The following is a 21,299-nucleotide window of genomic DNA, read 5'->3' on the forward strand; positions in this document are numbered from 1 at the left end:
AAACCCAGCACACCAACTCGTCCAAATTACTGGGCTCCCCTCTGTCATTTGGTTTAAATCCAAAATACTCCCACATAGGGCCGTGGCATTTGGTTTAGGAACAAGTTCCATGTCTTTCTCTTACTTTTTCTCCGCCTCGTCTCCCCCTCACGAAGATCGACGTGTGTGTGTGTGTGTGTTCATTACGCTAATGAACCAACTCACCTGGCTGCCAGACCATGGCATGCACGGCAGTGAACGCTCTTGTCATCCAATCTCTTTGGTGGAGAGAGACGAGGAAAACAAACACGCATGAATATGGCAATTAATCGCGGCCAGAAAAGTTACCGTCTCCCTTTTAACTTACTTGCAATTAACCAACTCATTGCGCATCGCGACAAGCCTAACTCAATGTGAATAAAATTAACAAGGATGTCTACATCTGTTCTAAGGTAAGTCAACATTGTGTTTGAGGCAGCATATTGTCACTTTGCTGGAAAGAAATATAAAGTTATCTTTAACATCTCTAGCTAACGTTAACTAAAGTTAGCCTAACGTTAGCTCCTAGCTGCGTTGTTTATCATGTCACCTTGTTTGCTGGGAGTTCATTAGCCTATGTTGATCTAGTTTTTGTACTTTGGTGATCGTACATCATTGGTAGCTGTTGTCCAAAGGGCTCTAGTTAAGCTAACGTTAACTTCTGGAGCTTAGCTTCATTAACTTATCTGTAATGGCAGAGATGACAAAGGTTGGCAAACGTTATGCTGAATGATTCAGTTTAAATACTGTAGCACCAAACTGAGAGACACTATTAGGGCTGTGCGATATGACGATATATATCGTGTGATGAGAGAAAAATGTCTATCATTTCATATTTTGCTCTATCGTTTATATCGTTGTGACGCAAATTACACTTTTTACGGCAATATTTTTCGTCATTTGGAGTCTGTCCATCTTTTGCACGGATCACATTGATAAATTACTCTTCTTGGCTTTTTAATACGCGAAGCTTTTACAACACTATGTTACACAGTAACATAAAGAGTTTATATAACTCCACCGCTGTCTGTCTCTGCTGCGCTGACTCAGCCCCGCAGCACTGAGAAAGAGCAGACAAGAAGCGAGACGGCGACAATATTCAGACCAAATCAGGTAGTGCGGAGTACAGCCTCAGTATTGAGTGGAGGTGTGTGGGGGTGTGGGCATGTTTGTATTGCTTTAGAACATAACCGCTGTGAAACCATCAGAAAATAACGTTTCAGTGATGTGATTCACCAGCTTTCTCGCTACCAGCGCTCCCTCTCTTTACTCAACTCTCTAGCTTGCTCGACCACAGCTGCTCACTCTCTGTCTCTCTTTTTCTCTGGTCTTCTTTACAATGAGTTGGTTGCCCGACTCATCGTAATGTTATCAAACGAGGAGAAATGTCCTGCCCTCACCCTAGTAACATATTTGTACTCCTTCATGGCAGAGTTTAAAGCTCTGATCAGTCTGATCTCTGTCATACCTCTGAATCTAGAAAACACCTGCATGCTACGTAGAAGCACACATTTATGCCGTTGGGGGCGTTTTATTCATTGGATTAAAATGTGCTATATCGGGATAGGTATTGTTTTTGGGATATGAAATGACCTATATTGTGATATGAGATTTTGGTCATATCGCCCAGCCCTAGACACTCTTGGTAAAGATGGTAAAATGGCCGTTATCCTTTTCTCATTCTGAGCCAAAAACCTTAACTTCTGTGGCACTTTGATGCACCAAAATTTGATCGCTTTGTCCCCAAAAATCATCAACTGCCTCCTGCAAAATGCCGTGTACTGTGACACTTGACATAGGTCAATTTTCTTTACATGCCAATATTCACAACTTGAACTAATTTTTTATGGAAAACCCTTGTGATAATTTTGCTCAGTGGACCCTTAAGTACAAAAGGAAAAATGGACATGGATATGGATTTTATCACCGCCTCAAAGGCAGGCCCCCAGGAACAGGGGCTTTGAAGCCAATTTTTTGTAGTAGCCAAACAGAGCAATTACACCATCACTTGATGCCCTGTGGCACAAAAAGACCTTTTTCCCAAAGACTGACATTGTGAAAAAGATGTCTGTAAATCAGTGGATACGTTTTTTTGTGTCACAGTCCGCCACGAAATGGGTGGTTACACTATCAGGATTTAATCCATTTCTGATAACATTTGGAAAGTCTAGAATAGCTGAACAGTTGAAACGTATTATCCCCATTCACGGTAACGGATCACTAAAACCGGAAGCAGTCGGTGCAGCAGGCGGAAGGTAGCTGCTTGGTCACGCTCAGTGGCGCTTTGCAGCTGTAAGTCTCTAGTGCACCTGCTCTATTGGCCAGACAGTGCGGAATCAGTGCTGATCATTTGGGAAATTTTATATACAGCAGCTGAACCATTTTAGCTTCATGCACCACTAAGCAGCTTTCACAGGAATGAACGAGGCATCACATTCAGTGCTGTATCCAGATCTCTTAATACATCCATGCTCAAAGGTAGGATGCCACAACTATTTTTCCATCTCTCTTGTATCCTATGGTGATAAATGTGAATGAATTATACTTCAGTGGTCATAGTTTCCATAAACTGAACTAAATGATTGAATTGTAGAGACCAAGCTTATCAAGTGTAGCATGTCCATATTGACAAAAGTTGTTGACTTAATATTTTGATGCCCATTGCTAAGCCGCACAGAACTAGCTCAAGTGGGTCACCAGCAGGGCAGGAATTTCATGAGGGCCACAAGGGCCATGGCTCTCGTGCCCTCCCAATCTGGCCCTGTGCCCTTGAAAAAAATATCTGCCCTAAGGCCACAGTGGCCTTGATACCCCGCCCGCACTGCCCCAGGTGATTTTGCGGTTTTCTCCTCTGCCTCTTTCCTGTCAACACAGCTTTGACACCTGCGTCTATTGAGAAAAAAATAATGTGATGACAGTCTGGATTCTTCGTGTTTCTGATAAATACTTTAATGTGCACAATAATAACCTTTCACATTGTAATCATATTTTTATTTGTTATCTTTTGCATATGTGTGGCTGCTCCGTGTGTGTTGGAGCAGAGTGCACGCGCGTTGTGCACCCGCCTAGAGACGCATATTACTAACTTGTTTAACAGCGAAAATACTGCGCCGTTGACTTTAGACCAGGTTTTTGTTAGTCACTGGCGCATTTGCTTTTTATGTCATCTAACTAGCAACGCACAATGACTGCGCCTGACCACTCCTCATTTTTAGACCAACACACCCAGAGAAGCGCAAGTTCATTTGCTAGTTAGACGACGACGGCGCAGGGAGTGAAAATGACAACTGCGCCTGCATCTAAATAGCAATGACACTTGCGACATGGATTATGCGCCCTCTGCCGTCCGCTTTAGACCATCTAAATAGGGCCCATTGTGTGTGTTGTTAAGATACTGTTAATGTTACTTATTATTCTTCTGTGCATTGATAGCTCTCTTTTAGTCTGTTTCTGCATCATGCTGAGGAGGACCATGCCTGTGTATATATAAATATATATACAGTACAGGCCAAAAGTTTAGACACACCTTCTCATTCAATGCGTTTTCTTTATTTTCATGACTATTTACATTGTAGATTCTCACTGAAGGCATCCAAACTATGAATGAACACATGTGGAGTTATGTACTTAACAAAAAAAGGTGAAATAACTGAAAACATGTTTTATATTCTAGTTTCTTCAAAATAGCCACCCTTTGCTCTGATTACTGCTTTGCACACTCTTGGCATTCTCTCGATGAGCTTCAAGAGGTAGTCACCTGAAATGGTTTCCACTTCACAGGTGTGCCTTATCAGGGTTAATTAGTGGAATTTCTTGCTTTATCAATGGGGTTAGGACCATCATTTGTGTTGTGCAGAAGTCAGGTTAATACACAGCCGACAGCCCCATTGGACAACTGTTAAAATTCATATTATGGCAAGAACCAATCAGCTAACTAAAGAAAAACGAGTGGCCATCATTACTTTAAGAAATGAAGGTCAGTCAGTCCGGAAAATTGCAAAAACTTTAAATGTGTCCCAAGTGGAGTCGCAAAAACCATCAAGCGCTACAACGAAACTGGCACACATGAGGACCGACCCAGGAAAGGAAGACCAAGAGTCACCTCTGCTTCTGAGTATAAGTTCATCCGAGTCACCAGCCTCAGAAATCGCAAGTTAACAGCAGCTCAGATCAGAGACCAGATGAATGCCACACAGAGTTCTAGCAGCAGACCCATCTCTAGAACAACTGTTAAGAGGAGACTGCGCGAATCAGGCCTTCATGGTCAAATAGCTGCTAGGAAACCACTGCTAAGGAGAGGCAACAAGCAGAAGAGATTTGTTTGGGCCAAGAAACACAAGGAATGGACATTAGACCAGTGGAAATCTGTGCTTTGGTCTGATGAGTCCAAATTTGAGATCTTTGGTTCCATCCGCCGTGTCTTTGTGAGACGCAGAAAAGGTGAACGGATGGATTCCACATGCCTGGTTCCCACTGTGAAGCATGGAGGAGGAGGTGTGATGGTGTGGGGGTGTTTTGCTGGTGACACTGTTGGGGATTTATTCAAAATTGAAGGCACACTGAACCAGCATGGCTACCACAGCATCCTGCAGCGACATGCCATCCCATCCGGTTTGCGTTTAGTTGGACGATCATTTATTTTTCAACAGGACAATGACCCCAAACACACCTCCAGGCTGTGTAAGGGCTATTTGACCAAGAAGGAGAGTGATGGACTGCTGCGGAAGATGACCTGGCCTCCACAGTCACCGGACCTGAACCCAATCGAGATGGTTTGGGGTGAGCTGGACCGCAGAGTGAAGGCAAAGGGGCCAACAAGTGCTAAACACCTCTGGGAACTCCTTCAAGACTGTTGGAAAACCATTTCAGGTGACTACCTCTTGAAGCTCATGGAGAGAATGCCAAGAGTGTGCAAAACAGTAATCAGAGCAAAGGGTGGCAATTTTGAAGAAACTAGAATATAAAACATGTTTTCAGTTATTTCACCTTTTTTTGTTAAGTACATAACTCCACATGTGTTCATTCATAGTTTTGATGCCTTCAGTGAGAATCTACAATGTAAATAGTCATGAAAATAAAGAAAACGCATTGAATGAGAAGGTGTGTCCAAACTTTTGGCCTGTACTGTATGTATGCAAAAAAAAGTGGATCGGTTGCTGGCTGCTAATAATGTGGCCCATCGACATGATCTGGTTTTGAAATGCTTCCCAGATGAAATAGTAATTGAATAGCCATGCTGTAGTTTGTTTGTTTGTTAGCTATCTAACAACACATCAAAAATAATTGTAAGCCAGTCTTGTTCAGTGAATCAGTTTATCATGTACACTCAAAAAATATTTAGGCCTAATATTTAAGATTGTTTGCTTATAAATACATGAACCTGGTTGTTCTATATTCAAAACACATTGGGTTTATTAGTGCTTATTAGTGTTTATTAAATAAATCACATTATTAATTATTATACTCATTATTACTTGAGCTTGTTTTATTTATTCATTTCACAGATAGTTATACATCCTTAGTCCTTAAATTAAATTCATTATGGACGTGGACTTAAAATCATTGCTTTATTGTATGGCCTTGCTGCCCTGACTTTTGGCCTTTGTGCCCTCAAAAAATTGACAACACGAAAGGCCAAGCGGCCTTGCCCCTAAAATGACGAAATTCCAGGCCTGGTCACCAGTGATGACCTGGCAGGTTTTCAGAGGTTTTAATATTTTGAAAGCTAAGACTTTGTTTCTTTGAAATCAGATGAAAACCCATTGTCCCAGCCCTGCCTTGTTACTATATTGCTAAGCCTTTCATTCAGTACTTCAGTAAGCCACAGAGAGAGGGAGGGGGAGTGGCACTGAGTGGGACCACAGTGCGGTTGACAAACGTTTGCTGCTAGCTCATCATCATGCCTTACAAGCTTCAAATTTGTATTCATCGACAGAATTTAGCAATGAGAGTTTCATAATCTGAAAGCTGACTTTGTTTATTCAAAATCAAACAAAAACAAAAAGGACCCAAAATCAAGATGTTGACATAAATTCATGTTAATCTAGAAACTGTCTGAAGAAAGAAACACCTAAAAATTTATGGATTGCCTACTGGTGCGGAAGCCCATTCACATTCCCAGCTCATCAAATACCATCACTTTGTCAGTGATCCCTCAGATGCCCACGCACAAAGGCACCTTTCACAGGGGAAAATATGCACCACAGGGTTCGACATAAGCAATGGCCCGATGGCCCGGGGCCAATCAAAAAGTACGTCGGGCAAGTTGACTGACAGGTCACGCTGTAAGGCTTTTTTTTGTCAGGGGAACTACTCCAGTGGATTTTTTTCCCACTTTTCTCGAGCCTTCAGTGGATTTATTGGGCTTTTTGGCCAAAGGTGCCTTTCACCTTTGCTCGTGCAGTGAAACGCCGGAGGACAGGGAAACGTGCCGGTGCGCTTGTGCGTCTCCGCCAATGCGGACACCGCACACCGCTGCCAGGTATATTTCTTTCCAACGTGTGTTCGCTGGCCAATAAACTGGATGAACTTCAGCTACTGATGGTGAAAAATGAAGACTTTCTACATCTGCAGTTTTGTGCTTAACGGAGACATGGCTGTGTGGATCGTTACCAGAATCTGCGCTGCAGCTGGCAGGCTTCTAACTCTTGAGAGCGGATCGTAACACGGAACTCTCCGGCAAAACTAAAGGTGGCGGTATCTGTTTTTATACTAACAGTGGCTGGTGTAATGACGTGACAGTGATCCAGTAGCACTGCTCTCCTGATCTGGAATCTTTTTTCATCAACTGCAAACCTTTTTACTCCCCCCCCCGTGAGTTTGCTTCATTCATTCTGGTCGGTGTTTACATCCCACCGCAGGCCAACGTGCAGGAGGCACAGCGCATGCTCGCCGACCAGATAGCTACTGTGTGTGGAGCGGTCTTACCCAGACTTCTTAGTTATTGTCCTTGGCAACTTTAACAAAGGTAACCTCACCCATGAACTCCCCAAATACAAACAGTTTATAAAATGTCCAACCAGAGAGAAGAACATCCTGGATCACAGTTAGGCCTACACAACTGTTAACAACGCCTATCACCCGGTCCCCCGCGCTGCACTGGGCCACTCTGACCACAACACCTTCCACCTGATTCCCTCATACAGGCAGAAGTTAAAGCTCTGTAAACCTGTTGTGAGGTCATCTAAGAAGTGGATGAGTACACAGAGGCTGTGACATCATACATCACCTTCTGTGAGGACTGCTGTATATACCATCACGCACTACGGTGAGGTATAATGGAGTTAAATGAAGTTAAATTAAATTAAGTTTTATAGACATTCTCTCTGTCTCTCTCTCTCTTTTTTTTTTTTTTTTACTTGGGCCAGGAGGAATATACAAGGGGCCAGTAAAACTCTGAACTACTGGCCCGGGGGGCCAGTGGGGAAAAAATGTTATGTTGAACACTGCACCATGCTGCAAAAGTTGTTGATGCAGTGGCCAACAACCAATTTCATCAAATACTGCCATTCTGACACCGACGCACAAAGGCACCTTTTGTGGCGTATTTCGCCTTTGTTGTAAGTTTATTTTGAAAAAGACTGTATGGATGTCATGAACAGAAACTGTACATATCCAGTGAGAATGGAAGTGTATTTTAAAATGACGCAATGCATGTAACAAGCATTGGCACGCCATCTTAGAATGTCCAAAACAAAAGCAGGAGGATACCTAGCGCATCATATTTGGACATTTAGGTCCACTGTATATATATATATACATATATATATATATATATATATATATATATATATATATATAGATAGATGATAGATAGATATAGATAGATAGATAGATATAGATATATATGTATACATACATACACATATATATATATATATATATATATATATATATATATATATATATATATGTATAAAATTAAAGATTTCTGATGGTGATTTAAGGGCAACTAGTTAACTCTATCATCTTTGTCTTTGGACAAAAAGTGTTTACATTCCTTGAACAATTTAATAAATGCCTCTTACATATATTCCATTTTACTTGGGCATACATCGCATTATAGAGGCTGAAAATTAATTGGTTTTGCTCTCAGTGTTTGGCTTGTACAGAACTCTAATTGGGGATGTCCTGACCCAAAAGTTGAGAGTCACAGCTCGAGAGTGCTCTTAGTGATGTAACACTTCATTAAAACACAGCTGCCTCTTTACAAACTTTGCTTTAAAAGGCGCCTGATGATGTGAACAACATGAAGAATCAGACTGAGAAGTGGATTAAGCAACATTTCAACCCTCCTTTTGCTTCTTTTCCCAGACTCTGTGACTCAGTTGTTGCAGTAAGCTCATTAGAAAGGTGGTACGCTCCATGCCAAATTGTGTTGCCATGACTATTTTGGAGAAGCTCTGGCTCTGATTAACTCTCTTTGTGTAGCTTATGATAATACTACAAGTATAAACAGGCCATTACCAGTAAACAACACATGGGTAGCTTGCTGAAAATATGCTGCTAATTGCTTGTTGATTATTTTTTTAACCATCAACACAGGTCAGTCTGTGATCTGATTGGCTTGTTGTGGATGCATGTGAAGCTGATTGGCTGGGTCAGAAGGCCTGAAATGCCACCAGACTTGAGAAACCATCTTGTGTTGGAAGGATGCTCATGTCAAGCTGAGTGAAGCTAAGCAGCTTCTAATAAGTGATGCTTGACACAGAGTGTTGCCATGGATACCTTCTCTGAAGGCGTACTCCATCTCATCTTGCTTTAACATGTTATTGCCATGAAAAACATTTAGGACACACTTATTATGTGTACTTAAGGATAAATATATTGATTCTTGCAGTTTGGCATCAAAACGTTTGAGTCTAAGTAAGGCTGCACACACACACCAACACACAAACCCTCCTCCTTTCCCTTTCCCAGCTCCGTCTGCCCTAAATATCTTGGCTGTAGCTGCTGGATGCCAGCAGGTGGTGGAAGGTGTTGCTGGGGGGTGAGAGGTGCCGGCTGTCGGGCAGCAGGGGGGTTGATGGGGCTTTGGCAGGTACAGCTGCCCCCGTAGGCTCCATGGGGATGAATGACAGTGAAAAAGGAGCACCTTGGAAACCAGGGTCAGGGGTTAGACAGTTAGCATGTTGTTCACAAAGCCTGCGGGAATACATAATCTTATTACTGTCAGAGGAGGCAGGAAGATACAACCACAGATGGCTGTAGGGTTGAGCACTGAAGTTCTGTCTAAGGTCCAACAGTGTTTATTGTTTTATAGATTCTAGTGAAACAGTACATATTGCTTTTATATGTCCAGTTGATTAAATAAAAAGAGGATTTTAGTCTTTACAGGTCCTCTAAACCTCAAACTGTATTGTAATCTGCTATCCGATGCTCCCTCTCTAACCTCCTGTGCAGGAATTAGTGGTTGAAACACAGAGCAGGTCAAAGTGTTCAACTGTCACTGAATAGGGGTTATAACTCAGAAGAAACACATCGCTATGTGTTAGTGTGGGCTGTGATTAGTTGCATCACTGCAATGCAACAAAGAGGAATAAATAGAATTTATCTTTATCTATTTGTTTTCTAGCTGCACTAACCTCAATCAATTATGTAACTGTTACATGAAATCATACAAGGTACAACTCCAGTGAAATGTACTCCATTCAGCTCTTTTGACTTTGTATTATGGGCTGCTGCTTTATAACTGTCCATGTTTGCTGACTGGCTGTAGTGAGTGTGTTTATGGCATCCTGGATGATTCTGGTAATTCATGGTTTCTGGTTGTGGAGTGCAGTTTGAGCTACAGTTGCTAAATCCATCACAGATTCAGTGAATTTATCGATATCATCTGTGACATCAACAGACTTGGCCTAGAACGTGCTCCAGACTCTGACTGGCTCCATCTCTAGCCTCACAGGGGGCATGCATCGTAGTTTGTTTACATATCTTGACCTAAACAACATGGTCATGTGATTGCTTTCCTCGAATACAGGCAGCAACTCCGCTCTGCAGCCACCTCTAAACAGCACATAGCAGTGGTCCAGAGTGGTTATTCCCCCTCTGCATAAGGCAAGCAGGACTGGGACATCATTTCATATTCCCACTGTCACACCAGTCCTTATTCACCATGAAGCACACACTTCTTCCCCATCTTTCCCAAGATTCCTCTGTTTTGTCAGATCAGCATATAGCAAAGAGTCACCTGGTTAACCCTATGGGCCCGAACGACGCATAGTGCGTCCAAATTCACACCCGTTCTTCTCTGTGGATTTTCTCCACAACCCTGCATCATAGCGAGAAGCCACGCATATCAGGTGAAACAGCGGAACTGTAGCTTTCCGAGAAGGCCAAGCACTTGTCAGTAGTGCAATGTTTTCACAGCGAAAAAAATGATAAAGTTACACTAAAATGATGTATAACAGAGCTTTCATACAGCTTTGCACACACATTACTCTTGGATGGATTGCTCGCGAATGCAGGCTCGCACAGAAATGCCACGCATATCACATGAAAGCGCAGGAGCAGAGCTTTCCAGGGATACCACACACATCATTGTACTGTCATCCCATCAGGCTATAAATAGAGATTGATTGTCTACAAAATAAAAACCTGACGAATTTCTTTACAATCCATTATACAGATCTTGTTATCAGTCACTTCATATAGTGAGGAATATCATATCTTACCATGTCTTAGGCTTGCGTGTGTTTCTCCCTGTCTGTCCACATTTGTAGTCCGGCTTTCAAGATGCAAATATCTCCATATTGTCCAGTTGACACTCCATCAAACTTTGTATGACAAGACCAGCCACTTCACCTTTGCACACCCAGACAACTGTAGCCTAATTATGCATGCTGACAGGGCAGTAGTCACCATATGCATTGAGGGGGACACGTGTCCCCCCACCAATGCCCAAAATGTTCCCCCAGTATATAACTGAAACTGAAAAACAAATATTATCTTGGAGGACATCATTGCACTTGGTTGACTATTTTTCTGTTATCTTAGATGTAAATATTGCATGTTTCTTTCAGATAAAACACATTTTTGACTTGTGAATGAGTCAATGGAATTTCTTGCAATAATGAAAAAATACTGGCAATCATGTCCGCCTGGCACAAACCACATGTTTTGGACAACTGTGAAGTGACAGAATGTCCCACCATCATGGTTCTTATATTGCCAGATTCCAGAGAGTCTCCCCTCTTCATATATGGCAGAATATGTCAACTTCCAACTTGCTATGGTGAGATACATGTAAAAATGTAAGAATTTAGTCACACGGATTTGTTTTTTTTCATTGATATAAAAATTAATATAAAATACAGGCACATAGAAGGACATGTAATGGCAAATCTGGTTAGCCCAGATTGTCCTGAAAAAAAACCCAAGATATAGCATGTGTACGTATGTAGCCTTTATAAGGACTGTGATATGAGCTTAAAAGTAAAGGCAGTAAAAATACCCCAAAAAGGCCTAGGGCCCAAAGGATTAAAAACCATTGCCAGGAAAACAAATGATTTTACAGTTCTTGATATCCTGTTAAAAACTAAAGTGGCACCAAGGTCATCCAGTTTGTATAGGTCCAGTTTGTGCATGTGTGTGTTCGGACCTGTGTGTAATAGCCAATGCCTGTGCAATGGTTAGCAGAGTGCTAGTTTGGGTGGTGCCATCTTCTCCATCTTTTCCTCAGTGTTTACTGCTTTTTTTTTCATTTGAAAACCTCAATCTGGCCAACTAGCAAAATCAGCAGGAGGAGAGTTTCCAGACTGCTGAAACCATCCAACACCAAACACAAATAGCACCACCAATACTTACAAAATAGACAACAAAATTTAGAACACCTTTAGTGGAGCTGACAGAGGGGTGAATAGAAATGTCCACACCTACTTCAATTATTACGTTCTTATAGAGCTTATTTGCAATGGCAGATAAGTTTTATAAGAACTTTCACAAACAGACAGTCCAGCAACACAGAGACTGGATTGGTGTGTGTAGGTATGAAAGTAAGCAGGATCTGAACTTGTCTCTAATGCTATCTGTTGTTCTTCCAAGAATTACTTCTGCGTACCGCATGTCACTTTCTATGTGGACTACTGATGGCAACACCATAAATGCCTTCAAGGTGAGACTGCCTGAAAATGCTCGCCATTGTCCCCATTAGTATGATTCATCTTCTCTAGAAGACAAAGAAATACAAAAAGACACAAGAGTTAATGGAGAAAGGCTGATGGAGAGAGGTTGTGTAGGCAGTAGGATGCAGGCTGGAGCCGATCACAGCTGACGTTTGCCCAGACTATATGAGGGCTGACAGACACACAAGTTGCTTTCTTATATGAACTCAGGACAGTGTCCAGAGAATCAGGTCTGGATGTTGTCTGGAGTTTCCCTTTAAAACATGTAGCACACAACAGGCGATTGTCCATGTCAGATGCGTTCTCACTGGAAATACTCTGGTCAGTTTAGGCGTGGGGATGCACCTCGGCAGAGCATGCAGGAGGCAGAACATGAGGCCAATTACACCACAGTCATAGCCAGTTTGTAATTTGGTCCCCAACAACAGAGTCTCTTGTCATTCCTTGAATTTGTCTGACGATTACAGCGCCTGCCTTTACTGACACAAGTTCCATAATCTTGTTGTCCCTCCAGTTAGACATTTGTGTTGCAGGGATTAGAACTTTTTGTTTTTGTTTATCACTTTGTTCATATATATCACAATAAACCATTTCTATTTTATTGCCTTTTTAATGATTACTAGTTCATACCCATTGAGTACAGCATACCATACCATGACTTAGTCAAACCAAAAATTAGAAAAAAAACATTCAGCCACAGGGGGAGCCACAGCGATCGGTCACATTTTAGCCATTTTTAAGCATTTTTCTGTTGTTATAGCGCCACCCAGTTGCCAATTAGAGTTACATTTCTCCAGTCACCTTGAGGCGTCCTGTTCTACATATCTACCAAGTTCAGTAAAAATCGATATGGCGGTTAGGCCTAGATGAGAAATTAGCTCTCTAGCGCCCCATTTCGTTTGATGGGGTCAATAATGGAGGGGTCCCCTCAGATTATGTGTAGTCATATGCCTACAAAGTTGCGTGGTGATCGGTGAAACCCTTGAGACGTTATACACCTTTATGTGATGAGCCACGCCCTCCGCAATATTCATTGCCTTATAGAAGCTCAGTTTCAGTAAGTTTTCCAACTTTTGCCAAGAGGGAACTTTAGATACTGGTCCCTAGATTATGTTCACCGAGTTTCATACAGATCGGTCAAACTTCCTAGGTAGAGATTGATTTTAAGTGTTTTTCAAAAAATTCAAAATGGCGGAAAATCTATATAACTGGAAGTTATGGGTCTTTGAAGCAAATTTGTTCCTCATGAGGAGAGGCATCTCTGTGCAAAGTTTCATGTCTCTACGACATACGGGGCATGAGATATGCCCATTCAAAGTTTGCAATTTCAGTCAGTGGCTATAGAGCCCCCCTTTGGCCAATTGATGTAATATTGCTTCATTCGCATCCTCCCATGACCCTCTACCACTGTGCCAAATTTCACATGGATTGACAAAGTCAGTGAGGAGAAAAACATGGAACAGACACACCCACAGACACACAGACAGAGTTTTTCATCATTATATAGTAAGATCATAAAAGGTTTTTGTCCTTCTTCTTCACCCACAGATGTTTGTTTTCTTACATTTTTTTGCTAGCCGCATGATAAAAATGGCAGCAATGCACCCACTCGCTCGTGGTGAATTCTCCGGACAATTACCAGCTCTATTCACACATGGTCTCGGTCCATGTAAAGTCTGATTCTGACATTTGCATTTTCCCATACAGCTCCTCCAGGTAATGTCTATATAATTTCCGTATTGCAGTGCATGTGTGCAAGGGGCATTAGAGACAGACAACCATTTAGCGCACATTCACACCTACGGACAATTTAGAGTCAATTTAGAGTCAGCCATTGACCTTTAACCTTTAACCATTAACCTTTATCATGCATGTCTTTGGAGTGTGGTAGGAAGCCAGCAAACTCAGAGTAAACCCACGTTGACACAGATAGAACATGCAAACTCTACACGGAAGAGCTTGATCCGGGTTTGAATCTAGAACCCTCTTGCACCACTGTCACAAAAGCAGTGAGCACATCATTTTTTTCCTTTCCATATAATTCCATTTTGTGATTTTTGTGATGCATGTCAGCCTTAAAGTTACAATGTGTAATTTACATGGTTGTTTATTAGCAAATATCAACTATTGCTTTCATTAATATATATTTACTAAAGTGTAATGCAATTCACATACAAATGGAAGCTTTCTCGTAGGCTTAGAATGATTTCTCTATATATACACAGGCAGGGTGCGGTCTGCTGGAGGCTGCCCTCTTGTGTCGCCATATTTAAATACAGTGGCCGAAAGGGATATACGCGCTTCGCCTTTCACGTTTACCTAGAACTTACTGTCACTGGAGAAGGTGAAGCTCAATCCGGAGCGCTTCTGCGTGAACCTGCTTTGTACTTTTATGATTCTGTCGCACTTTAAATGGAAGACCACACATATGTTTTGCCCCATAAGAGGGAAACCACGCCACCAAATAAAAGAAAAAGATCAGATAAGCGAGGACGGGACAAAATGCAAGTATCGGCGTTGCTTATTCCAGGTGGAAAGAACTCCTGTGGAAGAACACTCTGGAAACGCATATATTATAATCGTACCAACGTATATTTGCCGCACTGTGCCGTGACTATCACATAAACGTGTTATTTTAGCATTACTGTGCTAATGTTTGCTCGTGTTACCAAAACAATTAGAGATAAAACACTCCTAACATAACGTTATATCTCACAGATAACCTATATGTCACTGGTAAGCTATAACATATTGTAGCGTCCGCCAGGACGTGTGGAAAGGATGACGCAGTTATTCGGCAAACTACCGTTTATTACTGAACAGTACAGGTTAATGTTGGCTGTAACCATGCCAGAACAACCAACAAACAAGAACTTAGCTGTAACTCCAACTGTGCACTCCTGCTCTCTCCTCCAGCTCGCTCATACACAGACCAGCACGCGCACTCACACAGCCCTCATTCCCGTCACACTCGCACCCCGCCCCCCTACCTATACTCATTCAATCCCAAACATGCCATTAACTGACAGAACATTGATAATATAACAGAACATTTACTGCAGGGTCGCTACAATATTGTAACATGGTTTAGATTCCTAAATAAATATTCACCTCATCGCTAGATAGACCTACTCCTGAAAAACTCGTGGATGATGCCATCTCTGTCTGCGCAAGGCTTTTTGTCCTACGAGGCCACCGTCACTTACCCGACGGGAGGGGTGAGCGAGTGAGCGCTGCAATCTAGAATTTGACCGCTGATGTCACTGTTACTCACCATTTTTACACACTGAGGCTTTAAATGTTCACATACATGGTAAATTCTCAGTGCTCTCTGAACACAAGTGGCCTGTGTTTGCCTCTCAGCTTTGTTTCTCCTCCTTGTCTCTGTTGGCCCTGTGTGGCTTCTCTCCTTAGTGAAATGGTGTCTCTTTCACATAGTGTCTCCCTGGGGATGTTTTAGGCTTCATACATTTCCACCTCATTTACTTTGCCAGCCTGGGGACTGCAGACTGGCTATTACTGTTCGCTGTGCGTGTGTGTGTGGGTGAGTCGGTGGTTGTTGTGGTCGACACATTATCCTCCTCAAGGCAAAAGAGAGTGTTGGATGTTGTGTCTAACTGTGTTTTAGTGAAATTATGTCATATTAGGATCTGGCATACACACATTATTGGAAGCGATCAAAGCAGACACAGGACAAACAAACAGAGACTTCACTCAGCTGGTTCTTGCAGAAAGATACAGGCATGTACTCCTGGCACTTTGTTTCCATGCTCTGAGTCTGAAACTCTTCTTCGTCAGAGGCAACCTGAGGAAATACTGTGCATCATCCCATTTCATCTCCTCCACATTTACTGCACAGTGACTGACTTATCAAGTCATCATTACTCTCAGGCTATAGCACCCACATACAGCCATTATTTCCCCACAGAATTGTTTAATTGTTTGTGCACTCTGAGGGCGTTGAACCAAAGAAATCCTCTTACAATGCACAGCACTTAATCAGACTGCAGCCAGTGAAATCTAAAGATGAAAACAAACCCCCAAAAGGACAAAAGTTAGTTGGGATTAGAACTTTTTGTTTATCACTTTGTTTATACGTATATATCACAATAAACCGTTGTTTATTTTATTGTCTTTTTAATGACTATCATAATAGGTGTATACATTTTTGTTTGTCTTTTTTTTTTCTTCTGGCAGCTTTTTTAGTTTGTTCAATCGACCAAATGATAATGTAGATGAGTACGCACTGTAAAAAATAAAAAAATACAGCTGTATTTGAAATGTTAAAAAAGGACTAAATGAATACATGTTGGGGCTTAAAAATTTGTTGATTATACATTAGTTGATTGATTGACAATTAATCTGCACCTATTTTCACCTAGTTCTAAGCAAAATGTCAAAAATGACTAGTTTTAGCCCCTCAAATTTATTTGTTCTTCATGATATTAATATCTTTTAGACTGTTGATCGGTAAAATAAGACAGGAAGACATCACTGTGGGCTTTTGTTAGCTCGCCTTTTTTTTTTTTGCCATTTGGTGACATACAGACCATATAATTAACTGATAATGAAAATTATGTCTGTCAGCTTTTTAACTCTGACCTTCAGTTTGAGCAATTTATCTTCAAAGAACAGCATGTATGATATTCTACAATTAGCGCCACATGAATGACGTTGCATCCTTCACGTAAAGTTATGTAATTAACATAAAGTTACGGAGGTTAGGTTTAAACAAGTACAGTTACTGTGGTTAGGTTTAGGAAAAGAAACATGGTGAGGACATACCTCAAAATGACTCAGAGTTCATACAGTTCCCAATACTGGTCTCCTGAAGGAAAGTCCTGTGTTTTGTGACCCATCCACCCCCCTGCCTACTGCCTACTTACAGGTCCACCCAGGACCACTTCCTTCTTTACTGCTGTCCGTACATTAATGATCGCAGCCTTCCAAAATATGTATGTTAAGCACAAATTACTGGCTCACCATTTTGTGGAAAATATACACATTTTGGTGCAGTACTTTTCATAGGGAAAGGTACAAACAGTCCGTGCCAGGACTGCAGGAGGTATGCCAGGCTTTGAGGCCAATTTTTGTTGTGGCCAAATATTGGAACTTCTGGTGTCTGTTATGTTATGCCCTGCAGCCCATTAACTTTGCTTGGGAAACTGACATTTGTAAATTAGTGGATACATTTTTTTAATGGCACAACCTCCATAAAATGTCTAGACTCACAAGTCAGTCTTTAGAGCTTTGCTTAACTAAAGACTGATGACTTTCTCCCTGATTTTGTGTTTAGATGGGCGGATACAATTTCAGAGTTTAAAAAAACTCCCTACGTTGCAGAACCAATAGTAAATCTGCAGGGCGGTCCTTCGGTGGCTCGCTGAACTCTTGTGCTTGTAAACATAGTCTGACTAGAAACACGCGTAGCGGTACAAAATGGCTCAGCCGTGCTCTCAGAAAACGCCGTCAAAGTTCAGTGGATGTTTGTCGCGGTTGCGGCGACATATTCTCGCCAACTAAAAGAAACAAACATAATCTTTTACAAGGCCATGACTCATCCGTCCGGCCGGACTATAGAGGCAATCGCCTTGTTGTTTACAAATACTTCCGGGTAGAAAACCAGCAGAGCTTTTAGCTATATATATAGCCTATATATCACATTTTTCACATCACTGTGTCAACGTATGGACTAATCCGATGTTTGTAAAGTCTATAAACACAATGATTGAACAAACATTACTATTTCTGTGTGCACGTTTAGCTGGGCTAACCGTTAGCTGTTAGCCCTGTTAGCTGTTAGCAGTGTCTGTAATAGGTAATAACTCATTAAACGGTCCGTGAAAAAAATATTTTTTCCAGCGGATGTCTTAGTTACAACATGATTGAGCTAGTAAAGCAGTTTTGTGTTGCTATGTGTGGTATTTATTCAGTTTTAGGAAATCACAATGTCTAGAAGGGTCCATGTCATTGGTTCGACAGCCCATTGGTTCGACATCCCATTAGTCTGACTGTCCGCGGTGCTGAACGGCTCGCGGCGGGCGTATGGTGCGCCGCGACCGGCTTGAGGCAGAGCAGGCTCACGGCTTATGTGTCTGTCACTTTCTTTTTCATTTTAACCCACACCATGATCTTTTCCTGACCCTAACCAAGTGGTTTTTGTGCCTAAACCTAACCAGATCTTAACCACAGGGCATCATGATGATTTCGGAACGGACTTCGAAACAATGAGTTTAATATGGTTGGAACAATGGGATGTCGAACCAATGGGCAGTTCCCGTCTAGAACGCATCAGTGGCTGCAGCTGACAGGGTCAGCTAACAGCAGCAGCAAAGGTAACAGGACGTCATCTGTTAAAAGCCTCCTGTTGTCGGATACGACATGAAACTACTCCAGTTAGCTCAATAATGTTGTAACTAAGACATCCACTGGAAAAAAAATTTTCTTCACGGATGAGCACACGTTTGATAAAACGGAGTTAAATCTCTTGGCATCCATTTTCAAGCTCTCTGTGTGTTTGTTTCCTTGCGGATGAGAAAAGGAGGAGCGCACATTTCCGAGAAGGCGTATCCTTTTCAAAAATGCAAGAGGCGTTGCTTTGTTGCCGGCCGTTTTCGCTGGTGTGTTAAACACACTTTAGAAAGGAGTGTCCCCAGACTATCAGAAGGCGGAGATCTCTGATTGTCTGGTGGCGAGACTACAAAATGTCTTGTTTCAGTATCAGGTTTTAACCTATTCAGTTTAGTAACATTTTAAAAGTCTAGATGAGCCGCAAGATTAAATATTTTTATCTACAGAAGTTGAACCATTGAACCACTTGAACCAACCAACTCTCATAGGAATGAATTGGGCCCTGCTGCCAATGCTGCATCCAGTTCTCCTAATACATCCACAATGAGAACAGCCTGAGAATTGTATTAATGCATACACATTAACCTGTTGACTTCTTTCCTTCACACTTTAGCAAAAAATATCATGCATCATTTTCTTGCCCCTCAGCATTTGACAGGAAACAATATGGGATTGACAGACACAGAGGCATGTCCTTTTTAAACGTCTCATTCTTTAATTGTTTGTAACAGACTCACTGGTGAGCAGCAGTGTACAGTTTTATTTATACATGCTATCAAAAGCAGCCTCACACGTCATTAGGCTTTGTTTTGTCACTCTTCCCGCTGGCTGGCATTGATTGCCTCTATGAATAGCAACACTTTGCTAGATGACAGACACGGAGCAGAAGACTGCAACACAAATACCAGGATAGACAGCGATGCTGTATTCATCCAACAGAGAGATGCTGATACAAGAGTTTATTGTACTTGTGATAGAAAGACACACAGTGGGAAACAGTGAGTATGTGGTGCTGTGAAACTATTGTTATTTTAAATGAGGTGAGACAATTGAGAGGAAAATGTGGACCTAGTCGGTTGCCATAGTGATTAGTGAACTGTAGGTGCTGCAGGGGACTGTATGTTCAAATGTCTCTTTGTGGAGCAGTGCACATGTGAGTGTTTGTCTTGGAGCAAAGAATAGCCAATCTATTTTAAAATTGTAACTACCATAAACTGTAAAAATAAAGGACATAGCTACCGTGACTTCACCTATTGATTTGCAGACTCCCGTTTTGAAGCCTAGAGTTTGGCATTTCATTCATCACCATCTTGGATGTTTGTAGCCAGAAGTGACCATTTTTGGGTGAGAGGCTGGAGCTGTGGAGAAACCTGTTACAAAAACTCTAATGGCATAGGAAAGTTTCTGAGTTGGTGTGTGAACATGATTGACGCGTCACACATTAAATGTCAAATGTTAAATGTGTGACAATTTCAGATGAGAAAAATGAACTTGTTGTGTAAAGACCTTAAATACTCTACATGAGGAGGGGCCAGCACTAAATGTGCACTAAATGCTCATTAATGTGGCTCTTGAATGACTGGTCAGTGGGTGGAACAGAGCAGCAATGACCAATCACTGATCTCCACTGTTTTTATTCTAAACACTTTAACTTTAATATCTAAGTCTGCATTAAGCAGTTTATTATTATTGGTGTCATATTTACATGCACATTGAAGAGCTGCTTGAAAAAATAGCTCACGAAATAGCTCACGAAATAGCTCATTACAGTCAGCTTTTGGTTACAGTCAGCTCAATTTTCTTGAAATTGTTTTTTAATCTTGTATCTAATCTCATATGTTATTATGTCATGGTGTCACACATGAAAATTAATATGTGACATTATCTAACAGCAAGAGATTCTGAAACTATGGAAATCAGACCCCATCAGACCTGGTAAAGGGAATTGGTGGTTATTTTGCATGTTGACAGACTGAGATACAAACTGTCTGGCAACCCTCAGAAGTTTTTATGAACATGGAACCTGTTTTTATAGCACATCAAGGATCAAAAGGACTCTCCCTCCTTTGTATAATGCACCTTTGTATACTTTTTAAAATAGTAAAATATTAATAAGAGTGTTGCCCTAATGAATGTCTTATTTTCATCATCAATACACGTGTATACAACATAATACCCCCTTTCTTTTTTCCTTTTTTCCTCCCTTCCTTTTTTCCTTAAGAGAGTATCAATCAATTTCAATCAATCAATTTTATTTATAAAGCCCAATATCACAAATCACAATTTGCCTCACAGGGCTTTACAGCATACGACATCCCTCTGTCCTTAAGACCCTCACAGCGGATAAGGAAAAACTCCCCCAAAAAAAACCCCTTTAACGGGGAAAAAAAACGGTAGAAACCTCAGGAAGAGCAACTGAGGAGGGATCCCTCTTCCAGGACGGACAGACGTGCAATAGATGTCGTACAGAACAGATCAGCATAATAAATTAACAGTAATCCATGTGACACAATGAGACAGAGAGAGAGAGAGAGAGAGAGAGAGAGAGAGAGAGAGAGAGAGAGAGATGCAGGTAATGACAGTAGCTTACAACAACATTAATGAAAGTAATAATATTATAGTTATAGTTCTGGCTACTGTGGTACAATATGTAGTAGGGACATGCTTCATTGCAATTATTATTGTTATTTTATTTATTTATTCAATCCATATCATTTGTTCATTTATTCATGTTTATGCCTTGACTGCCATGTTTTATTATGTAAGCAACACCACTCTAAATAAAATGTGAAAAAGAACTCCAATGCC

The sequence above is a fragment of the Epinephelus lanceolatus genome, chromosome 6 (genome assembly GCF_041903045.1).
Source record: "Epinephelus lanceolatus isolate andai-2023 chromosome 6, ASM4190304v1, whole genome shotgun sequence".
NCBI lineage: Eukaryota > Metazoa > Chordata > Actinopteri > Perciformes > Serranidae > Epinephelus > Epinephelus lanceolatus.